The sequence below is a fragment of the Lolium perenne genome, chromosome 6, assembly GCF_019359855.2.
Source record: "Lolium perenne isolate Kyuss_39 chromosome 6, Kyuss_2.0, whole genome shotgun sequence".
In the NCBI taxonomy this organism is placed as follows: domain Eukaryota; kingdom Viridiplantae; phylum Streptophyta; class Magnoliopsida; order Poales; family Poaceae; genus Lolium; species Lolium perenne.
In genome coordinates this window covers 78554013-78564704 of record NC_067249.2, presented here as the reverse complement: position 1 = coordinate 78564704, position 10692 = coordinate 78554013, and positions in this window count along the sequence as shown.

The window sequence follows — 10692 nt, the reverse complement described above, 5'->3', positions numbered from 1 at the left end:
CGAAGCTTGCTGACCACTCCAGCGCAATCTGTCTCTAGCACCAACCTCCTCGTTCCCAGTTGTCGGGCAGCTTGAACCGCACGCTTACACGCTAGAAGCTCCACCCTCTCAGGATCCGTCTCGCGAGGGAAAAAATGGCAGGCGCCCAACAACGCTTCGCCATGGTGATCTCTGATGATCACCCCCACCCCGCCAGTTCCTTCACCAGGAGATAGAGCGCCATCGGCGTTCGCCTTGTGCCAGCCTACCTCAGGGGGGAGCCAGTGCTCCACTTCCGGATGAGACTGTTGCCCGCTGCTCGGTTTAAGCGCTCGCCACTCGTCCAATAAGCCAAGAATCCGCCGCGCAGTTCTGTCCGGGTCCTCAATCATAGGCTCATCTCGGGCATCGTTACGAGCCAGCCACATGTGATATAATGCCATCATAGCCAGCGCTAGCTCCTTCTCTTTCAGTCCCGCTAACCAGTCCAGTAGCCATGTTTGCAACTCCCCATGCGAGCGACAGTCACGTGGTGGCGCAGCCAAGCGCAGCCCAGAGCGCTCCTTCAGTAGTTCCCAGATCCTCACCGAATGTGGACAGGCCCAAAAGCGGTGGTGAATCGTCTCTGCCCTGTTGCAAGCGACACACACCACCCCTGCTTTGATATTCCTCCTGCGCAATTCGTCGCCCACTGCTAGGCCATTCTTAACAAGTCTCCAACAATGCACTTTGGCCTTACCAGGAACATTCGCCGCCCACAGCGAGAGCCAACCTCGATGCTCTGAGCAGCTCAGAGACGAGCTACCCCTCCCCGCCGCCATCTGTTTCAAATGCTGTTTGAGGTGGTAAGCTGAGCGTACACTAAAAAACCCCGATTTGGTGTAATTCCAAGCAACATAATCATCAGTTCCAGCTCTACCTACAGGGATCTTCACTATGTCGGCCACATCCTCCTCAAAAAACAACTCATTAAGTTTCGTTATGTCCCATCCCATACCTCCTGGCAGAAGCAGTTCCTGCACTTTCTGTACCTCCTGGTTCGGTTTATGGCCAAAAGGTCTCTGTAGCGATGAACGAGGTATCCAATTTTGATTCCACACATCAATTGATGCACCATTACCCACTCTCCAGACTAGTCCCTCCTTCAGCAGGTCCCTCCCATGCAAGATACTTCTCCAGGTAAAAGAAGCCCATTTTGGGCATTTGGCGCTCATAAAATCACCATCCTTGAAATATCTGGCCCGGAGAACCCGCGCACACAAGGATTCCGGCGTAGTAATCATCCTCCATGCTTGCTTAGCAAGGAGGGCTTGGTTAAAATCACTGTAATCCCGGAACCCCATACCACCACTGCGTTTAGCCGAGCACATACGCTCCCAACTAATCCAGTGAACCTTCCTCTTTCCCTTGCCGTCTCCCCACCAAAAGTTCGAGAAGATCGATGATAGCTCAGCACACTGACCTTTGGCAAGTTGAAAGCACCCCATAGAATATGTGGATACCACTTGCAGAACGGATTTTACCAGAACCTCCTTTCCCGCCTTGGATAGTCCTTGTCCCTTTAACCCCGCCACCTTATTGCGTGAGCGTTCCGTCAGATACTTAAAAGCCCCTTGCTTTGAGCGACCTACCACCATTGGTAAGCCGAGGTAGCGCTCGGACAGGGCTTCACACTGGATACCAATGGAATTCTTAAGGGTATTCCTTGTGCCTTCCCCACAGCCCTTACCAAAAAATATGGACAATTTCTGAAGATTTACTCGTTGTCTAGAGCAGGCTTCATATTTCTGCAAGACCTCCTTCAGAGTTTCCAGGTTGCTCCTGCTAGCTTCCAAGAACACTATACTGTCATCCGCAAAAAGTAGATGCGTAACTTTCGGCCCGCTCGCACCAAAGCTCACTCATGCAAGGTCCCTTTCTTGCTGCGCACGCCGAAGCAGAGCTGAGAAGCCTTCGACACAAAATAAGAATAAGTAGGGAGAAAGAGGATCTCCTTGACGCAGCCCTCTCGTCGGAGTGAACGATTCCGACACACTTCCATTTAGCTTGATCGAAAATCTGAACGAGCAGACACACCGCATGACCATATCGACCCATTGATCCGAGAACCCCATGCGCCTCATCATATCATCCAAAAAAGCCCATTCGACGCGATCATAGGCTTTCATCATATCTAGCTTCACCGCGCACAGGGGTTTCTTTCTTCTCCTTGTTCTAATTGCTTGGACACATTCATATGCAATAAACACATTGTCTGTAATCAGCCTCCTAGGGACAAACGCACTCTGCTCCTCCGATATGAGAATGGGAAGAATCCGTTTCAACCTATTCGCCACCACCTTCGAAGCAATTTTGTATAAGACATTACAGAGACTGATTGGGCGAAACTGACTCAGCAACTCAGGGTTATTAATCTTGGGGATCAAAACCAAGATGGTGTCATTGAAGTCTTCAGGATAGTCACTTCCCGCCAGAAAATCCCTCACAGCCCTGCACACATGCGCTTTCAAAAAAGACCAGTGTCTTTGATAGAAAAGGGCCGGCAGCCCATCTGGCCCCGGGGCTTTTGTTGGACCCATCTGAAACAGGGCCTCTGTAATTTCATCATCCGACAAATCCAACATCAAATCATGGTTCATCTCGTCTGTCACCAGCCGATCAATAAGATTGAGCACCTGAGCGCCCCCTTGCGACCCCTCTGAGGAATACAAATTGTGATAGAAGGCCAGTGCCATCTCACACATCCCCTCATTAGTTTTACAAATAGAACCATCCTCTCGACGCAGCCCCTTCACCGTATTTTTACGACGCCTATGAGAGGCTCTGTTCTGAAAATATTTAGTATTTTTATCTCCCGCCTTAAGCCATTCCTGTCTCGATCGCTGCTTGTACATGATCTCCTCCTTCTCATACACTTCGTGGAGTTTACTTTCAAGCTCACGGACCTCCAGTGAGGTACCATGCAATCCCGCTGCACATCGAGCCGTATCAAGCTGATCTCTCAGCTTTTTGATTTCCGCCCTGACCGAACCAAACGACTCATAGCTCCATCGCTTCATATCACCTGAGACCTCACGGAGCTGTCTCCATAGGTCATTTATGCCATTGATGCCCCTATCCCTGGCCTCCCAAGAGTTTTTAACCATTTCCTCATAGCCCTCATGTTTTAACCACATTTCTTCGAAAACAAAGCCTCTATGGTTTGGGCGCCGTGGGAGCTCATTGATGTCTACGCCCCCCTCCTTTTCCTGTAGACAGTGTTGGGCCTCCAAGAGCAGAGGTTTGTAGAACAACAGCAAGTTTTCCCTTAAGTGGATCACCCAAGGTTTATCGAACTCAGGGAGGAAGAGGTCAAAGATATCGCTCTCATGCAACCCTGCAACCACAAAGCAAGAAGTCTCTTGTGTCCCCAACACACCTAATAGGTGCACTAGTTCGGCGAAGAGATAGTGAAATACAGGTGGTATGAATAAGTATGAGCAGTAGCAACGGTGCCAGAAAATAGCTTGCGGGCGTGTAGTTGATGGTGGTAGTATTGCAGCAGTAGTAACGCAGTAAAACAGTAAACAAGCGGCGATAGCAGTATTTAGGAACAAGGCCTAGGGATTACACTTTCACTAGTGGACACTCTCAACATTAATCACATAACAGAATAGATAAATGCATACTCTACACTCTTGTTGGATGATGAACACATTGCGTAGGATTACATGAACCCTCAATGCCGGAGTTAACAAGCTCCACAATTCAATGTTCATATTTAAATAACCTTAGAGTGCATGAAAGATCAACAGACTAAACCAAGTACTAACATAGCATGCACACTGTCACCTTCACACTATGTAGGAGGAATAGATCACATCAATACCATCATAGCAATAGTTAACTTCATAATCTACAAGAGATCATAATCATAGCATAAACCAAGTACTAACACGGATGCACACACTGTCACCATTACACCGTGCAGGAGGAATAAAACTACTTTAATAACATCACTAGAGTAGCACATAGATAAATTGTGATACAAAACTCATATGAATCTCAATCATGTAAAGCAGCTCATGAGATTATTGTATTGAGGTACATGGGAGAGAGATGAACCACATAGCTACAGCGGAGCCCTCAGCCTCGGGGGTGGATTACTCACTCCTCATCATGGAGGCAGCGATGGCGGTGAAGATGGCGGTGGAGACGGCGGTGGAGATGGCTCCGGGGGCAATTCCCCGTCCCGGCAGGGTGCCGAAACAGAGTTCTGTCCCCCGAATTGGAGTTTCGCGATGGCGGCGGCGCCCCTGGAGTCTTTCTGGAGTTTCGTCAATTGGTACTGCGTTTTTAGGTCGAAAGGGATTTTATAGGCGAAGAGGCGGCGCAGGGGGGCACCTGGGGGCGCCACACCCTAGGCCGGCGCGGCCAGGGTCTGGCCCGCGCCGCCATGTGGTGTGGTGGCCCCCTGGCCCCTCTCCGACTCTTCTTCGGTGTTCTGGAGCCTTCCGGGAAAAATAGGAGGTTTGGCGTTGATTTCGTCCAATTCCGAGAATATTGCCCGAACAGCCTTTCTGGAACCAAAAAGCAGTAAAACAGAACTGCACTGTGGCATCACGTTAATAGGTTAGTTCCGGAAAATGCATGAAATCATCATAAAGTGCAAGCAAAACATGTAAGTATTGTCATAAAACAAGCATGGAACGACAGAAATTATGGATACGTCGGGGACGTATCAGCATCCCCAAGCTTAGTTCTGCTCGTCCCGAGCAGGTAAAACGATAACAAAGATAATTTCTGGAGTGACATGCCATCATAACCTTGATCATACTATTTGTAAAGCATATGTAGTGAATGCAGCGATCAAAACAATGTATATGACATGAGTAAACAAGTGAATCATATAGCAAAGACTTTTCATGAATAGTACTTTCAAGACAAGCATCAATAAGTCTTGCATAAGAGTTAACTCATAAAGCAATAATTCAAAGTAAAGGTATTGAAGCAACACAGAAGAAGATTAAGTTTCAGCGGTTGCTTTCAACTTGTAACATGTATATCTCATGGATATTGTCAACATAGAGTAATATAATAAGTGCAATAAGCAAGTATGTAGGAATCAATGCACTGTTCACACAAGTGTTTGCTTCTTGAGGTGGAGAGAAATAGGTGAACTGACTCAACATTGAAAGTAAAAGAATGGTCCTCATAGAGGAAAAGCATCGATTGCTATATTTGTGCTAGAGCTTTGATTTTGAAAACATGAAACAATTTTGTCAACGGTAGTAATAAAGCATATGTACCATGTAAATTATATCTTACAAGTTGCAAGCCTCATGCATAGTATACTAATAGTGCCCGCACCTTGTCCTAATTAGCTTGGACTACCGGATCATCACAATGCACATGTTTTAACCAAGTGTCACAAAGGGGTACCTCTATGCCGCCTGTACAAAGGTCTAAGGAGAAAGCTCGCATTGGATTTCTCGCTATTGATTATTCTCAACTTAGACATCCATACCGGGACAACATAGACAACAGATAATGGACTCCTCTTTTATGCATAAGCATGTAACAACAATTAATAATTTTCTCATTTGAGATTGAGGATATTTGTCCAAAACTGAAACTTCCACCATGGATCATGGCTTTAGTTAGCGGCCCAATGCTCTTCTCTAACAATATGCATGCTTAACCATAAGGTGGTAGATCGCTCTTACTTCAGACAAGACGAACATGCATAGCAACTCACATGAAATTCAACAAAGAATAGTTGATGGCGTCCCCAGTGAACATGGTTATCGCACAACAAGCAACTTAATAAGAGATAAAGTGCATAATTACATATTCAATACCACAATAGTTTTTAAGCTATTTGTCCCATGAGCTATATATTGTAAAGGTGAATGATGGAATTTTAAAGGTAGCACTCAAGCAATTTACTTTGGAATGGCGGAAAAATACCATGTAGTAGGTAGGTATGGTGGACACAAATGGCATAGTGATTGGCTCAAGTATTTTGGATGCATGAGAAGTATTCCCTCTCGATACAAGGTTTAGGCTAGCAAGGCTTATTTGAAACAAACACAAGGATGAACCGGTGCAGCAAAACTCACATAAAAGACATATTGTAAACATTATAAGACTCTACACCGTCTTCCTTGTTGTTCAAACTCAACACTAGAAATTATCTAGACCTTAGAGAGACCAAATATGCAAACCAAATTTTAGCATGCTCTATGTATTTCTTCGTTAATGGGTGCAAAGCATATGATGCAAGAGCTTAAACATGAGCACAACAATTGCCAAGTATCACATTACCCAAGACATTATAGCAATTTACTACATGTATCATTTTCCAATTCCAACCATATAACAATTTAACGAAGAAGAAACTTCGCCATGAATACTATGAGTAGAAACTAAGGACATACTTGTCCATATGCTACAGCGGAGCGTGTCTCTCTCCCATAAAGTGAATGCTAGGATCCATTTTATTCAAACAAAACAAAAAACAAAAACAACCCGACCCTCCAAGCAAAGTACATAAGATGTGACCGAATAAAAATATAGTTTCAAGAGAAGGAACCTGATAATTTGTCGATGAAGAAGGGGATGCCTTGGGCATCCCCAAGCTTAGATGCTTGAGTCCTCTTGAAATATGCAGGGATGAACCACCGGGGCATCCCCAAGCTCAGACTTTTCACTCTTCTTGATCACATTGTATCATCCTCCTCTCTTGACCCTTGAAAACTTCCTTCACAACAAACTCAAAACAACTCATTAGAGGGTTAGTGCATAATCAAAAATTCACATGTTCAGAGATGACACAATCATTCTTAACACTTCTGGACATTGCCCAAAGCTACTGGAAGTTAATGGAACAAAGAAATCCATCCCACATAGCAAAAGAGGCAATGCGAAATAAAAGGCAGAATCTGTCAAAACAGAATAGTCCGTAAATACGAATTTTTAATAAATACTTCCGTTGCTCAGATCAGAAAACTCAAAACTAATGAAAGTTGCGTACATATCTGAGGAACACGCACGTAAATTGGCATATTTTTCTGATTTTTCTACAGAGAAAACAGCCCAGATTCGTGACAGATAGAAATCTGTTTCTGCGCTGAAATCCAAATCTAGTATCAACCTTCGATTAGAGGCTTCACTTGGCACAACAAAACACAAAACTAAGATAAGGAGAGGTTGCTACAGTAGTAAACAACTTCCAAGACACAAATATAAAACAAAATACTGTAGCAAAATAACACATGGGTTATCTCCCAAGAAGTTCTTTCTTTATAGCCATTAAGATGGGCTCAGCAGTTTTGGTGATGCACCCGCAAGAAATAGTATTTGAAGCAAAAGAGAGCTTCAAGAGGCAAATTCAAAACACATTTAAGCCTAACATGCTTCCTATGCAGAGGAATCTTGTACACAAATGAATTCATGAAGAACAAAGTGACAAGCATAAGAGGATAAAACACGAGTAACTTCAAGATTCTCAACATAAAGAGGGGAAACTTAATATTATTAAGATGCATACAACCATATTTCCCTCTCTCATAATAACTTTCAGTAGCATCATTGATGAAATCCACAATATACCCATCACTTAAAACATTCTTATCATGGTTCATATGCATAGAAGTATCATTAATTTTGGCATAAGAAGAGTTCTTCTCATTAATAGTAATTGGAGCAAGATTATTATCAAGAATTTGAACATGGTAAACAAGTTGCATATTAAGGGAATCGTTTTTGGTAACCCAATCATGACTATGACAAGTTTCATAAGGGTAGTTATAACCTATATCATAGCATTCTTTATAATAATCATCAAAGATAGGAGGCACAGTGTCATCATAAGAAATAGAATAGTTATCTTTCACAGTCGGTTTATCTATGACCATACCATCGTTGTTATTAGAAAGAGATGTATCAAACACATAATGATCAGTAGCAAAAGGATTTTCAAACACCTCTTCCCCAAGCTTAGAGCTTTCTATATCATTACGGGAGGAAGCATGGATAGCACTGACACTATGGCAATTATTATCATCATCATTTTCAGAATTAGTTTCCCAGAGATTTGCAATATCAAAAGTAGTGTGCTCATTCAAATCATGATCTCTAATGTATGTAAAGGGCATAGGAAGATCATCATATTTAGATTCATTATCACAATAATCATTAGGAGCAACATACTTACGGTTACTTAGCGTTATCTCATTCACGCGGGGATACGCCGTTACCTCTTTCTTTTTATTCTCCTTCTTCTTCCTCTTCTTTTTCTTCGTTCCCTTCTTCTTCTTCTTCTTCTCTTCCTTCTCCTCATTTCCTTCTTTAGGAGGAAGAGGCTTGAAGGGTGGCTTGTCCGCATAACCTGATTTACTTTTAGAAACAATAGAAGAAACTTGGGAGGATTCCTCCTTTTCATTAATTAGTTCAAAACACATGGCGGTCCTATCATATTTTGGCAAGCTGTCGTCTTCTAAAATATTTTGTATGTAAGTATTTGTATGGCTATTATCAATGCAATAAGAAAAACACCCATGCAAGACATCATCAATATCAAGATCACTCATATGTAACAAAGAGATTTTTCTCGACAGTTCTTCACACCCCAAAAATAAAGTAAGTTCATCATGCTGATTAGGAGTAATTTCATCATCACAATACAAATTTGCAGCACTCATTGGGTTCAAATTATCATTGGAGGAGCATTAAAAATTAAAATGACCCGCTTCATGGCAAACTTCACAAATAAAAGGATAGAGGACACAAACTTTTTTACCAAGATCATCTAGCGCCCTAGACCACTTTCTAGTTTTTTCATTAGTATGATGGATACAATATTCATCTTCGATTTGATTAATTCCACAAGGTCTATGCATTCCACAAAAATTAACATGCTTATAGGAAATAGCATTCTTAGGAGTTTGAGCATGCTTATTGCAATAATTAACAACAATTTCATTCTTCATGCAAGCCTCTTTAAAAGGTTCATGATACTTATCAAAATTCTTCTTAGGCAATTCAAAATGAGAAGCAAAGGATTTATAAAGATTTGCAGCAACTTGAGAGTCAAGACCATAAGTAGCACTCATATTTCGAAATTTATCGGTGTCCATAAAAGCTTCAATGCATTCATAATCATAATTTATACCTGACTCTTTACCTTCATTGTTCTCCCATCCTTCAGCGTTCTCCTTAATCCGATCAAGAAGATCCCACCTAGCTTCAACCTCCTTGCTTGTGAAAGATCCCTCTGAACACGCGTCCAGATAGTCCTTGTGTTGTCCTGAAAGCCTCGCATAAAAATTATTAACAATAACATTACGGGGGAGCTCATGAATAGGACATTTGAGCATTAGTGATTTCAATCTCCCCCACGCTTGAGAAATACTCTCTCCATCACGAGGATAAAAGTTATAAATATAATTCCTATCAATATGCACTTCATGAGGAGGATAAAATTTAGAATAAAAGAGAGATGCAATTTCCTCCCAACCAAGAGAATGACTATTCTCCAACAATTTATACCAATGCGCCGCTTTACCAGACAGCGAAATGGAGAATAGCTTCTTCTTCACTTCATCCATAGAGATACCTGCACACTTGAATAACCCGCATAATTCGTGCAAAAACAGTAAATGATCTCTAGGATGGACAGTTCCATCCCCTTTATAGTGGTTGTCCATAACACGTTCAATAATTTTCATAGGTATTTTATACGGAATACTTTCAGCAGGTGGATTCAAAATATCAGAAGCATCATTAGAGTTATCGCATATGGGAGATAAAGCATTATCAGAACAAATTTTCTCCCCTAAAGATGGGAAGCTAAAAAGATCACAAAAACTAGCTTCCCCAAGCTTAGACTTCTCCATAGCATTAGCAGTAATTGCATTCATACTAATAACATCGCTACTAACATGCAAATAAGGTTCCATAGGTTTTTTAATTTTCGCATCAAACAATTCTAAATCAGGAAAAAGATTAAAAAGCTCACCAATTTTTTTTTGTTTGCCATTATGCCTAACTAGTGTAAAACAAGAAACAAAAAGATGCAATTGCAGGATCTAAAGGAAATAGCTTCGAGTACTTACGGCGCCGGAAAATAGCTTAGTAGCCGAGATCCGGAGTGTGAGTACCTTTTACCTTTCCTCCCCGGCAACGGCGCCAGAAAATAGCTTGATGTCTACGCCCCCCTCCTTTTCCTGTAGACAGTTGTTGGGCCTCCAAGAGCGAGAGGTTTGTAGAACAACAGCAAGTTTTCCCTTAAGTGGATCACCCAAGGTTTATCGAACTCAGGGAGGAAGAGGTCAAAGATATCCCTCTCATGCAACCCTGCAACCACAAAGCAAGAAGTCTCTTGTGTCCCCAACACACCTAATAGGTGCACTAGTTCGGCGAAGAGATAGTGAAATACAGGTGGTATGAATAAGTATGAGCAGTAGCAACGGTGCCAGAAAATAGCTTGCGGGCGTGTAGTTGATGGTGGTAGTATTGCAGCAGTAGTAACGCAGTAAAACAGTAAACAAGCGGCGATAGCAGTATTTAGGAACAAGGCCTAGGGATTACACTTTCACTAGTGGACACTCTCAACATTGATCACATAACAGAATAGATAAATGCATACTCTACACTCTTGTTGGATGATGAACACATTGCGTAGGATTACACGAACCCTCAATGCCGGAGTTAACAAGCTCCACAATTCAA